Source organism: Felis catus, chromosome B3 (assembly GCF_018350175.1).
Source record: "Felis catus isolate Fca126 chromosome B3, F.catus_Fca126_mat1.0, whole genome shotgun sequence".
In the NCBI taxonomy this organism is placed as follows: Eukaryota; Metazoa; Chordata; class Mammalia; order Carnivora; family Felidae; genus Felis; species Felis catus.
In genome coordinates, this window is record NC_058373.1 from 100,680,870 (window position 1) to 100,695,907 (window position 15,038).

Genomic DNA, 15,038 nt, shown 5'->3' on the forward strand with positions numbered 1-15,038 from the left:
CTTTCTAACCTTGCATAGGATTATATAAAATGCAGGCACTGATCAATGGGAAAAATTGTAAAAAAATGGAAAATAATCCAAAATACTTTAACATCCATTAATATGAAATTTCACTTTTGCATTTTACATTTTTAGTGAAGAGTCTTGTAATCCCATGAGAAGCTGCATGTATGATGATTAAGAACATGAATTCTTGAGCCTAGCTGTGAATCCAGACTACCTACTTGCTAAAAATTTATAGTTTGTATAGATCACTTAACCTCTCTATGCCTCAGTTCCATCATATATAAAATGAAGAATATGTCATAGGTTTGTTATGAACATGGAATGAGTTTAATAGGTTTGAAACATTTAGACTCGTGCTCAGCACAGTCAACAATTATTATTATAAAATATTTTATGAGTCAGTCCATGGTTTGACATGGAAAATTTTTATTGCTACCATATAAACCAACAAAGGTAGGAACATTATTACATTTATGGGAGGAGAAAAGATAATGGTATGCAATACATTTCCCAACACTTAACTGGTAATATTAAACTATTTAAGCCTCATTTTAGTGGATACCAGTATCATTCATTCATTCCTGCCGTCGGAAGGGATGTTCTTGTATCTCAAGTCACTGGTGATTGTTAACGCCACCAAGGCAGGTCTTCAAATTTGGAGCAAAAAAGAGGGTGAAGAAGGGGTCAGAGAGGGTACTGTAGCAGTTAGGGGAGGGACACTGGGATCCTGTGGGAAACTCCTCGAGGGCTGATTTGCTGGTGTTCCCCTCTCTTTCCTCCCACTTCAGAGGACAGAGTTGCCTACTCCCATCCCCTCTGGCACTACTTACTTACAAGCTCCAGATAGGGGTTCTTTGTGGCAGGCTAATCTGAAACATAATACCGGCTACAGGCTCTCTGTGCCCCCACTGAGGCAAGCACACATTCACTTTTGCAGTTTCTAAATTTGGGAATGCATGCTGATGATAGAGAAAAAGCAGGGAGTTAAAGTGGAATGTGGGGCTCCCCTCTTGCTCTCTCTTGCCTGGGATTCCCTCCTTACTTCACGGCTGCGGTGGCTGCTCTACATTCTGTCCTTTGGCTCCTTACACAGCAAGATGGCTGGTTTTCTGTTGGAATTTTAGCCATCCCAGAGGGATCCTGCTAGTGCTATTCCTTTAGCTAGAAATTGTAAAAACGAAAACCTTACTCAGTACAAGTCCCTTCTTCCAAATGTTGACTCTTCTGCAGAATGTGCCTGCTTTTGGTCACTCTTCAGTGCCTGCAGACAGTTGTTTTTATAATTTGTCTGGAGTTTAGAGTCATTATCTGAAATGGTTGTTATGATAGAAGTTTACTTGTCTAGTAACAGATATGGAACCCTGTATTGATCTAAAATTAACATTCACTGAGTTCTTAATTTCATTTACTGTATTTTTTCAGTTGTAGAATTTTCTAGTTTTTTTTTAAAATAGTTGTATTTAATTGTTAAAATTCTCAGTCTTGTGTTTTGATTCCCCAAATTTATTAATCATAATTATTATAAAGTTTGTTGCTTATACCTCCCTTATCTGGATCTACTGTAGGTCTGTTTTTTTAATTAAATTACAAATTCACCATCAATTAAATAGTCAAGACCAGACATGAAAAAGAAGATAAATTCATTTCTTGATCTCATTCATCCTGCTAGCTGTAGCCCCATTTCTTTGTTTCTTTTCACCACAGTATCTTTGAGAGAATCCTTTATTCTTACTTTTCTTCAATTATCTTCATCCATTTTTCCCCTTCAACTCAGTCTGACTAATCCTTCTCTTTTTTGCCTTTCACTGTTTTTATATGCCATGAGTGGCCTCCACATTGCTAAATCCAATGGTTAGTTGTCAGTTCTCATCTTTTTGATGTGTTGGTTGATTATTTCCTCCTCCTTGAGAAATTTCTTTACTTGGCTACCAGAACACTGCTCACTCACTGGTTGCTCCTTCTTTTTCTCTTTTATTGTTTTTTTAAATTGTATTTTCTTTCTGACCTTTTTCTTCCCTTTCCCCCTGCTTTTCTATCTTGGATTGACCCGGTGCTAAATTCTTCATCTTCTTTCTTTAGCTGTACTCATTCTCTTCGTGATCTCCACCATCATATAGTTTTAAATATATTATATTTATATTTATCTATATATTAAAACTCTAAAAATTACGTCTCCAGCCTAGATTTTTCTTTCAAATTCTAGACTTATATATTCAACTGTCTACTTGATCTATATATGTGTGATTACAGGTGCTCAGTGATGAATAACCTAAAGGGGTAGTTAGAATTTGGGGTTTATACACCTAACACAGTAGGATGAGGGGAGGGGGAAGAAAAGTCTCCTATAGAGAGAACAAATAGATTTCTTTATGAAAGACAAAAGGGTTTTTAGGAGAACAATGAGATATAAGAAAATTTGTGATGTTTGTTTACGCAGGTGCCAGTGGTTTTTCTCTCTTCATGGCTCTGAAACCAACCCCCGCCCCCCCCACCCCGCCGGAGATTTATGGTAGGTTTACTCTCCTGGGAATTGGCCTATCCTGAAGAGGGAATTTATAGCAGCCTCATTTCTCAGAAGATTCTGCTTTCAGTAAAATACGTGAAGCTTCAAGAAGGCTTCCTTTTGCATTTGCTCAATCTCAAATGTTTTTATCCTAAATTAATATTTATACCACTTCTGGGGGTCTGAGTAAGTCCCTACCAAGTCTTTACTCAGCTAGTAAGACTCTCAGATACTGCTTTTGGAATCTGAAAACTTGGAAAAGCATCCTCAAAGGTTATACTACTCTCTCAGTTTTCCTCTTCTCCTGGATTTTGATTTTATAATTCTATCTAGAGAAATCTCCAATGCCTTTCAGTGAATTAAGAAAGTATTTCATGAAACTTTTCTAGCTGTTTTTTTGTAGGAGGGTTGATTTAAAAATGGTCTACTCTTCAATCAGTTAAGCATCCAACTCTTGATTTTGGCTCAGGTCATGATTTCACAGTTTGTGAAATCAAGCCCTGGTGCTATTGCCATGGAGCCTGCTTAGGATTCTCTCTCTCCCCTCCTCTCTCGCTGCCCCTTTCCACTCTCATGTGCTCTCTCTCCTTCAAAAATAAATAAATAAACTTAAAAATATGGTCTACTCTGCTATTGCAACAAGCAAGACATTTTAGGTATTGTTTGAAGGAACCCCCCCCCCCCAAGATAAGTAAGCAACGATTATCAGTCCTTCTGTGCCTCTTTAGCAATCCCTCAAAGTCTACAATATCTAGATGGTTAAATATGTTGTTTGCATGCCAACCAGAGTTAGTTCCAGGCTCCATCAACTGGAGGTGGTATAAATAGATCTTCCATTTCCTGTAGGAACTAAAAATCTTCTGAGCTAACCCCCAAGTGTAACCCCAAGTGTACAGGACAAGGGATGGGACTTGTGAAACCACTTTGTCATACTTGCTGCAGATGAACAAGCCAGTCAGGCAATAGAATGTGGGAGGTTATCCCACACTTCTCTCCACCCTCTCATGAGACAAACTTTACTCCACCTGTGTCTCTGCTTTCCTCTCATTCCTCTGTTGAGCTCTGATGTCTGCAAGGCTTTGGTTGCTTAACATATGTGAGCTGTACACACTCCTTTAACTTAACCATTTTATTAAAATCATCTTTCTTCTTAAATGTGGATCACTTATCATGGAGCCATTTCATATATATCATTTTGGAAGTTATTACTATTTATCATAACAAGATCTATTCTATGATTTGATTCCATTTGTTACTTTTCATATCTACTGGAAGCTGATTGCTTTGAAAAAGCTACCTTCTCTCCACTACTTCACTCTTTAAATGACATTTGTTGCGGTAAACTAATTCCATTTTAATTGCTCAGAAACTTACTTTTTGAGATCGTCAACTAAATTGTTCAAAATTAGGTAGACAATATGTTACCTAAGTAGATGTGACCTTTTCCACATCTTTTCCATCAGATTTTATACTCTGTATCTGGTCCTGTCTTCTTTTTTACACACCACACAAATAATTTCAATTTCAAACTTACAGATAGAACAATTTCTAAATGTTGAGTAACTTATATTATAACATATTCCCTTAAGGGAAAATGGGAACATCATACAATGTTCAGTACATCATACAATGTCATTATTTCATTTTTTTTTACATTAACTTTTTTAATGTTTTATTTATTTTTGAGAGAGCGTGTGAGCGAGTGGGGGAAGGGCAGAGATAGAGGGAGACACAGAATCTGAAGCAGGCTCCAGGCTCTGAGCTGACAGCACAGAGCCTGACACGGGGCTGGAACCCACAAACCATGAGATCATGACCTGAGCCGAAGTCTGACACTTAACCGACTGAGCCACCCAGGTGCCCCACAATATCACTATTTCAGTAGAAACAGTAACAACTAATGTTTATTGCTGGGCATGTTCCACACCTTACCCTTGGTTACACCTTTGGTTTCAACTCATTCCCTATGAGTTGAAGGTATCCTCTAGGACCCAGAATGATCCTGTGCATGTGTGGATTGTAAATATCCTTTTGGTTTAATGATATGCTTCAAATAAGGTTATGTCTTAAATGTGTTACACTTATTAATGGCCTTTTGTTAAGTTTATGATGAATACGTGTAAGTTTATTATTGTATTAAATGTTTTACCTACATTAACCTGTTTTATTCTAATTATGACTTACTTCATTTTATAAATGAAGAGATATATAGATGTATGATGTTTAAACAAGATAAAAGGTCATAATTGGAAATAGTGCAAGAAGGGTTAAAGCCCAGGTATTTTCTTTACAGCCTTAATATCTATGTTATGTTACAATTTTTAAAAAAGAGAACTTCATCTTTGTGTTTTGCTACCACCAGCATTAATACACACACACGTGCATGTGCACATGCACAAAGTTGCAGAAGACAGTGAAGTAACTATAAGTAAAACAAGATCCATATCAGAACTATTACAACATTAAAGGGGAAAAGAGACCTGGCATAAAGATTGAGAATACACCCACAATTTCAAAGAGTGCAAAACCAGATGAAGATTTCAACAAGATTAGTATTAACTACAAAGGAGTAGAATTAAGAAATAGTTACTGTGAATATCTCAATAAAGCTAGAAAAAGTTGAAGTAGTTGCTATGAGAAAGGTATACACAATAATGCTCAAAAACTGTTCAAAACTTGAGAGCATAGTAAAAGAAAAAAAAGTCATTGAAACCTTTAAAGAGCATAATTTATTCAGAACAAAGATTAAGTTATAATAAAAATATATCTGTAAAGGAATATCAAGTCACAGCAAGATGTACAAAGCTAATGCAAAAAAGAAGTTGATTTATTCATACAACAACCCTTTTTTGAGTATTTACTACTGAGTACTATGTGTTGGAGATAACTCAGTGAACAAAACAGCTACAGTTGTTTATAGCAGTTTATATTCTACAGAGAGAAGATAGATGATAAACAATTAATAGATATGTGTATTAACACAATATATATGTGTATTACATATTAGGTGATAATGAGAGATCTGGAGAAAAAAGACCATGATGAGGGAAACAGATTATCTTTGGGGTGGGGGTGAAATTGGTATTTCATATAGGGTGGTCAGGAAAGGCTTTGCTGATAATGTGATCTTTGAGCACAGAGCTGAAGGAAGTGAGGGAATGAGCCACATGGACAATGAGGGAAGAACATTTTAGCCAAAGAGATCAGTAAATGCAAATCTTGAGAGGTGGTGACATGTTGAGAAACATCAGGGGGGACTTGGTTCTGAAGGTCAAGGGGATAATTATAGGAGTCAGTGAGAGAGACACTAGAGATATGTAGGGCTTTGAGGTCATTATAAGGCTTTTACTATGAGGATGATGGGATGCCTTTGGAGGGTTTTGAGCAGAGGAATGTCACAATCTGATTTATGCTTTAAAAGGATCATTTGGCTGCTCTCTTGGGGATTCATAGGAGAAGACAAAAGAGGAAGCACGGAGATCATCTAAGAAGCTATTTATTTTTACTAAATTTTGTTTAATGTTTATTTATTTTTGAGAGAGAGAGAGAGAGAGAGCGCACAAGCATGAGTAGGGGAGGGGCAGAGAGAGGGAGACAGAAGATCCAAAGCTGACAGAGAGCCCAGAGCAGGGCTCAAACTCACAAACTATAAGATGATGACCTGAACCAAAGTCAGATGCTTAACTGACTGAGCCACCAGGCACCCCCTAAGAGGTTTATTTAAAACTTCAGGGAGATGATTGTATGGGAGGGATGGAAATTGTGGAAACAGTGATAAGCGGTGGAATTTCAGAAATGCTTGATAATAGATTGCATGTAGGGTATGAAAGCAAGAGAAGGGCCAAGGATTATTCTAAGCTTTTAACTAGATGGACTGAATAAACACATTTTCCACTTACCAAAATGGAGAAGAAAGTAGGAAGAGCAGGTCTGGGAGTTGGGACATCTACCCAAGTCTGTAAGCTGGGAATTCAAAATAAAAGCCAGGGATTGAAAAAAAATGTGGGAATTGTCCATGTACACATAACACATGGTCATAGAACTATATGAGATCATTAAGACATGAAGGTAAATCGAGAAGGAAAGAGGCCCAAGCCTCAGTCTGGGGAATTCTAACATCTGGAGGTCAAAGAGAGGAAATTTCCAGCAAAGTAAACTGATGCACAGTCATCAATGAGATAGGAAGAGAACCAAAAGAGAGTGGTGTGGTAGAAACCAAGAGGAAAAACAGCTATAGAAGGAAGACACAATCAATGGATCAAATGCCGTTGTGAGGTTGAATAAAATGAGGTCTGAGAATTGATCATTAGATTTATAATCACTGATAATCTTGACATAATCAGTTGCAGTAGAATGGTAGTGACAAAATCCTGGCTGGAGTGATTTCAAGAGTGAATGACAGGAGAGGAGGTGGAGACAGTGAGTACAGATAACATCTTCAAGAAGTTTTCATGAAACAGAGAACGTAGAATGAAGTGGTAACTAGAGGGGGAAGTGGGGCCACATTTTTCTTTTCATAATGGGAGATATTATAGCATATTTATGGGAGTGATCTAGTAATGAGGAAACATTTGATGATGTAAAAGCAAGAGGGAACATTTCCTAATTTGATGTCTTAGGTGGGTTAAAGGGGATTTGACCTGTGCAGAAGTTAGCCTTAGCTGGGAGCTAAGGGCTGGCTGGCAAGGAGCATCTATAATCCATCTGCAGTAATAAGAAAGTCAGAGTGAGATGAGGTGACTACATCATATAGCAGTTTCACAGTAAAGTTTCTCACAGAAATGGGTAGTAAGGTGATGAACTGATTACGTAGAGAGGGAAGGAAGTTTAACATAAGAGAAGTGTGACCACTGGAGTAGGGAAATGCAGTAGGGTTGCCCAGAAGCACTAATGGTCTAGTTGAGGTTAGGTATCAAGAATTTTTTTTTTTTTAAAACAACCTACAGCACTTGGAAGTATAGCCATAGACAAGAATTTAAATTGAGACTCGTCAACATATTTATGTGTTCTTCTTTAGCCACATTCACCGTGAGGTAGAGTGGGTAGAGAGTTGGATATATTTACAGCTGGATTTTACTAGATGTGATGGTTAATTTTACGTGCCAACTTGACCGGGCTAAGGATTACACAGATGGCTGGTAAACTATTTCTAGGCATGTCTGTGAGGGTGTTTCCAGAAGAGACTAGCATATGAATTGGTGAATCCCAATATGAGTAGGCATCATCCAGTTCGTTGAAGGTTTGAATAGAACAAAAAGGCAGGTAAAGGGTAAATTCACTCTCTCTCTGCTTGAGCTGAGAGATCCATATTTTCCTGCACTCAGACATCAATGCTCCAGGTTCTTGGGCTTTCAGACTCAGATGGGACTTACACCATCAGCATGCCAATTATCGGGCCTTTGGATATGAATTGAATTACACCACCAGTTTTCATAGCTCTTCACACTTTGCGGATAGCAGATTGTGGGACTTGTGTGCCTCCATAACTGCATGAGCCAATTCCTATAATCCATCTCCCCCTATATATATAGGTTCTGTTTTCTGGAGAACCCTGACTAATACACTAGGAGGGAAAGAGAGACAAGGTGGTTGAGGGTGTGTGTTTAAAATAACGGTCCACGGCAGCTAAGCTAGGTAAGGAAGAAGTGAAGCAGTGCACTTATGGATAAAAACATAGTCTAGGGTATGTCCTGAGAGTATCTGACTGAGGTAGAGTGGAAAACAAGATTGGGAAGTGGAAGGTCAGAAATCGAAAAGCTAGAGATTGGAAGAATTATTAACATAGACATTGAAATTGCCAAGTAATATGTCAAGAATAGTATAGGAGAAAGTGATAGTGGCCAGGTACTAATATTCCTCATGGTATGTGAGGGATGATCCAGGGGTCTGTGGTAGCTACAACAATGAGGAATACAGAGTAGTGAAATCCCAGGACATAATTTTCAAGACAAGATGTTTTTTAGGAAGAAGATAAGGATCATGTTATACAGGTGGCACAGAGGAGCAGGCAGTGCTCCACTGTCTACACTCGAGTATAAACTATCAATACTCTAGTCTCGGGTACGAGGGCTGTGGGAAAGAACCTCCACCACCTGAGAGGGCTAAAGGGAACAAGGTATTCTCAGGAAAGAGCCAGTTTCAATTACAGCAACAAGGTGAAGGGAATGTTCAGAGAAGAGGTTGTGCTTTGGGGTGGTTCGGTTGATGGTGAGCTGAGTTTGAGAGGGCACGTTTGAAGGTTTTTGGAAATCTGAGAAGGGTGGGAAATGGAATTCAATTAAGGGATGTTCAGAGTTGTGTGGAGATGAGGGTGATGGGAGATGATCTTGGGCTTCATGTTCAGATGAACATAAGCAGGGATACTGGGAATGATCACATTGGTCCTTATGGTCTCAGAGCAGAGCATGACGGTGAAAATCTGACCACTGTGGTGGAAGGAGGGTACAACATGTGACACGATTGTGTGGAGCTCTGGGCATATTTGGAAAATTCATTAGCAAAGCTATTGAATGTTGCAGTTTCTTTGTTGGAAGAGTTTTAATTACGGATTCAATTTCTTTGGTAGATATGGGACTGTTCAGATTTTTAATTTTTTTGTGTAATTTTTTTAAGTTGTATTCAAGTTCAATTTTTCAAGTTGTGTTTGTAAGTTGTATCTTTCAAGGAATCTGTCCACTTCACCTGATTTTTCAGATAAAATTTTATTATTTGATTATTGACATCAAATTGTTCATATTAGCTTCTTACTATCTTTTCATTGTAGAGTTAATAGTGATGTTCCCCTTTTCCTTTGTGTTTACTGTTAATTTGTGTTCTTTACTTGATCACTTTTGCTAAGAGTTTATTAATTGGATTAATCTTTTCAAAGAACTTTTCAAAAAACTTTTGTGTTTGTTAATTGTCTCATTACATATATGTTTTGTCCGTCATTGTTTCACCCTTATTTTATTATTTTCTTTTTTCTACTTTGTTTTTTAAAATCTAATTTGTTATTCTTTTTCTTGATTTAGAAGTTGTAGCACAGATTTTCACCTTCCTTCTTTTTTCATAAATGTGTTTAGAGCTATAAATTTTGTGCTAAACACTGGGTTAGCTGCATTCTACAAGTTTAGATATGTCATGTTTTCATTGTTCTTCTGATAAAGATATTTTCTAATTTCACTCATAATTATTTGTTTAACTTGGTTATTTAGAAGTATTTTACTTAATTTCTGAACAGTTGGAGATTTTCTAGTTGTCTTTCTGTTACTGAGTTATAATTTAAGTTCATGAGGTCAATAGAAGTCCTCTGGTAATTTTTGCATGGTATCTTTTCATGAGCTGATTGTAGACATATATTACAGGTAGAAACCATATGACTTAATGGATTCGTTTGGTGGATGTTGAGGCAAGTGAAGGAGTTACCTCTATAAAAGTCATGTCTTCTGTTTTTTTGTGGTTCTTGGTACTTTCATTATCAGATTTCTTTAGGACTCTATGAGTGAGAGTCAGTGTTTCTAAAACTGATTTGGCCATGGAATTTTCAGAATACTTTGGAAAAATCTAAACTAGACCCTCTCTTTATATTTACGGAGTGCATCCTAAATTAACAATAGTTCATAATTAAATTTCACACTTATGGAAAACTCTCTTCAAAGTAATGTGGTTTTTCCTCTAGGGCAGAATTTATATGTTTTTGTTTTGTTTGTTTTTAATTAAAAATTTTTTTAACATTTATTTATTTTTATTTAATGTTTATTTATTTTTGAGAGACAGAGTGCAAGCAGGGGAGGGCAGAGGAAGAGGGAGACACAGAATCCAAAGCAGGCTCTGAGCTGTCAGCACAGAGCCTGACACGGGCTCGAACTCACTGACTGCGAGATCATGACCTGAGCTGAAGCTGGATGCTTAACCAACTGGGCCACCCAGGCACCCCACATTTATTTATTTGGGGGGGGGAGGGGCAAAGAGAGAGGGAAAAGAAAGAAAGAAAGTAAAAAAGAAAGAAAGGTGTTTTTGTTTTCAGCAAAGTCAAGCATACATAAAGAAAGGATTTTGGATATTCACAGTAAAGACCACAGAACTACTAATGTAGAAGTTAATATTCACAGACAAACATTGTTTGGGCTAATACAAATGAATCCCTAATACAATAAGTGAACATATTTTTTAGAAGTGGATATTGGTATATAACGGAGACTTGAAGGATATGTAAGATCAAAGTAACATTACTTTTTGACAGAGAAAAGAAAGGGGTATTTCAAGGTGGTGAAATAACATTGACTAGGATTTAAATATAAGAAGTCCCATATGACAATCCTCTTGTTTACCCCCCTTAATTTCTGATTCAGGAGTAGACTATTGTCATGTTACAAGGACATCAGGATGGCAAAAGTCTGGCAATGAAAAAAGGAGTTTTTTTGCAGAAGCAGAATGGACTTTATCCACATGTGCCACAATCTTACAGTATAAAGAAAGTTTAGTTATTACTTATTTGGCACTGTTTCCCATGTAATTTACATATCAAATGAGCCTCATTAGTTTAACTAATCCCTTGAAATATTCCAGGTCAAAAAGGTTTCATTTACAACTTGGGAAGTTTGTAAAAAAAATATCAAAAAGAAGGTTTTAAAGCACTTGCCTAAATAGGATCACGGATCATTATGAAATCTCATACTTAAAAGGTAAAAAAACTTTCACAGTCTTATCAAAAGCAGACCAAAAGTCCATGAAAACTTTGTCCTTTTAATAGAGAGAAAACCAAATTCTAATTTTGCACAGGCTTACTTTTCATATTAAAACTCGTTCTTACATAAATTTATTTTAATCTTAGCCAGCTTGACCACACATTAAAATTCCTTTTCAAAGATTCTTTTTCTACAAACCTTCTTACAACTTTCTTCTCTACATTCTGCATTTGACCTATGTTTATCCTCTTTAAACAACTAGCCTCACTTTAGAACAAAGTTACTTTCTTTTCCCTCAACAAAAAAATGCATCTCCATTTCTCATACGTTCTTTTACTGAAAACCCGTCCTACTTTCCTGGCATACAGAGATGTTTCCCTTATTATTCTAGCAGCTTTAATTACATATGTTAATTAGAATGCTTAACCCTTAGGAACCTTACTTTCTAGTGAAAACTAAGAAGGAAGTGATTATGAACTGTCTGTTATAGCCACATTCTTTATGTTCGCAAATTCATGAATCCTTTCATATTTTCTGGAAGCATATACCTTTTTTAATTTCCCAATATAGCAGTAACACATCCAAATATCTTTTAGTTTTTCTGTAACAAGAAGCCAAAAGTTTATGTTCAGTAATTAATGTTTCAGTATTTTATCTTGTTTGGAAAGGATCTAGATATTCGATGACTATCCATTATGTAATTTAATTTAGCAAAACTCTAAGGTTTTTAGTTACAAAAAAAGATTTGGAGAAAAAAAGATGTATCTATTGTAAATAATTGATTTGTGGCTACATAAATTATTACCGAAAAATGTGTTTATAAACTTTTATCTTATTTGCATCTATTTATTGTTATTATTTTTCAAGTAGGCTCCATGCCCAGCACAGAACTCAGTGCAGGGCTTGAACTTATGACCCTAAGATCAAGACCCAGGTGCTTAACCAACTGAGCTACCCAGCTACCCCTTATTTGCATTTATTTAATTCTCTTGTCTTGGTAACTATGTTTAGATTAGCCATGAAAATTTCCCAAGATATTAAACAGCTATCATCTTCAAGTTATCTTTTCTGCTGACAAGTTCCGTAAAAGAGATAACACAAGCTTATTTGACTTTTAGTGAACCTAGGTAGAATAAAAGTATTAGATTTAATGCTGATAACTCTAAAAACATGCCTGTTTTACTTAAACCGACAAATTTCTTTAAAAAAAAATTTTTTTTTAACGTTTATTTATTTTTGAGACAGAGAGAGACAGAGCATGAACGGGGAAGGGGCAGAGAGAGAGGGAGACACAGAATCGGAAGCAGGCTCCAGGCTCTGAGCCATCAGCCCAGAGCCGGATGCGGGGCTCGAACCCACGGACCGCGAGATCGTGACCTGGCTGAAGTCGGACGCTTAACCGACTGCGCCACCCAGGCGCCCCTAAACCGACAAATTTCAATTAGCTTTGATTTGTTAAAGATTAATCCTAGATCACATGAATTTGAAACTTATTTGGGTTAGTTTCTATTATATTTCTGAGAATTTAGATTATGTAAGTGCTTAATTTTCTTTAAGCCAATTAAATGAGCTCACTTACAATTTAATTTAGATAGCTCCTGGAGATAGAAAACACCACGTGTCTATAACATGTATGAACGTAGAAATAGATGCAAATGGAAGTCTTACAGTTATTGTCATAAATTTTTTGTCCATGAGATAGGTATGCTAAAGCAGAACTAATTTATAAAAGGACAGCTAGATCCAAGTGGTTTTTCTGGCAGATAGAATAAGTTAAGTTTACCTACTCAGATTGCTAAAGCATTTTTTTTTTTTTTTACACTAATATTTGTGGAGAAGGTGTGGGATAGATTTTGAGCAAGGGTGCTTCTATAGCTGTTTTTTTATTTTTTATTTTTTTAAGCCTCTTTTCTCCTTTTATTTTTCTTCATTTTTAAGAATAAGGGATGATCTAGGCAATGGTTTCCAGAGTGATTACAAGACTTTTGAGATAAATGGGAGAGGTTTTGGGATTGACGGAAAGGATAGCTTGAAAGACGTGAATGCTCCCGGAGGCCGTAGTTTTAGTTTTGCAAAGATTTGAAAATAAGAACGGTTGCTTTTAATCTCTTAATGTTGTCTTACGTTGATCTACCCATGCAACCACACCTCCTCTATCTGCTTTTTCGCCTTTGGGTACATAGATCTAGTTTCAATTTAGAGATGAAATCCTTAGACAAATTCCTACCAGTTTCTCAATATCAGCTTCTAATCTGGCCAACTTTTGACTACACAGATTAAAAAAATATCTTGTTTGTTTTCAGTCAGGACAAACAGTAAATTTTTCTGACAGTATTAAATAACTACCCTTGGGCGTAAAACGAATCCCCAAAGAGGATGCAAAGGATACACCGTTTCCAAGATCCAAAGATAGTCAAAACAAAGAACCCACAACCTGCACCTCCCAGGCAGGTGGAAAGTCAAGTCCAATTATGCAAACTGAGACAAGCAGGAAGGCAATAGTTATCCCTGGAGGAAAAGGACCAATAAACAATGGATTTGGAAAGGAAAAAACAACGTGAAAATTTATTTTCCTTTCTCGACTGGGCACTACAGACAGAGATTCAGAAGAGCTGATTCTGATAAGAATTTCCACCTTTCTCTGCCAGTTTGTCCAGTATTTCCTTTGTAGGTTCTGGTAGCTACCAGAGTTTTCCCTTGGATGTTTAAAGGAATAATGTAGCAGACTACCAGAAAATCTTAGTGTCATCAACTCTGGAAGGGGCCCTCTTTTGAGGGTAGATATGGGGTGCCTGTAAGGCCATGAACTTGGTGGGCTTTTTTTATGGTTGTGTAATCTTTTTAGAGTGGAAAAAATAATTTAGACAGAGGATTAGTAGAATGCATACTCAAAGGTGGGTAGAGGGGAGACTAGGAGTTACATCAGTCTTATAGTCTTTTGTTTTAAGTACCTCTTACATCTTTAAGTTTTCTTTAGCCTTTTGCAATAAATCTTTTAATGAAATTATTTTGGAATTTTGAAAACTGTAGAGGCTTCTGCTTGCCAATTAAAACAGGTATCCCATTGTGTTTAATTTGGCAGTCCTTGCTTTCAAGTACTCTTCTTCTTCTTTTTTTTTTTAATGTTTATTTATTATTGAGAGACAGAGACAAAGCATGAGCATGGGAGGGGCAGAGAGAGGGGAAGATACAGAATCTGAAGCAGGCTCCCGGCTCTGAGCTGTCAGCACAGAGCCCGACGCAGGGCTCGAACCCACGAATGGTGAGATCATGACCTGAGCCGAAGTCGGACGCTCAACTGACTGACCCACCCAGGCACCCCTCAAGTGCTCTTCTTAAATGATTTTATCCAACTAGAATGTTCCCCATAATGGCCATTGTCTAGGTTGTAATTCCCCTGAGGACTGACAACAGTTTCGGTAGGATCCTAGCCACATATGCAGTTAACCCACATTTCTGTCTAGCCATTTCTAGCTGCAAAGGGTGTACAATTCACATTTCTGTCCAGCTTTATTTGGGGGTCCACAACCTGATAGTTACCAAGCCAAATTCTTTAGGACAGGAAACAAGCTTGTAGATTTTTTACAGCTACCAGGACTATAATTCTTAGAAATAAAATAAGCAAGTATACCAAAAGGTAAAGTGCTTGACTCTTTAGAATTTAAGAAGCCCATTAGCTAAGTCTCTTACACAAAAGCAGACAAACGTGCACCCTGACATACCAGCAGTAACCAAAACATGCCACTGTTGGACTGGCCAAGAAAAGGTAGTGTATACCCCTGGCAATTCCCAGTGTGGACGAAACCAGTAGACTCCATGAATACAGAGTACATTCTGGAAATGGGGAAACGACTAAGCCAGCA

The 15,038-nt window shown here is 37.1% G+C and overlaps 1 long non-coding RNA gene across 1 annotated transcript in view; it reads right to left on the reverse strand.

The window, feature by feature from the left end:
- Positions 1-415: 415 nt before the first annotated feature.
- The window catches only part of LOC123386086, a 76,028-nt gene continuing 61,405 nt past the window's right edge, over positions 416-15,038 (reverse strand). Inside the window, exons 3-4 of the long non-coding RNA XR_006599602.1 lie at positions 1,196-1,314; positions 416-653 (exon numbers count right to left, since the gene is read on the reverse strand). This is a non-coding gene — a long non-coding RNA (uncharacterized LOC123386086). The remainder of the gene's footprint in view (positions 654-1,195; positions 1,315-15,038) is intronic.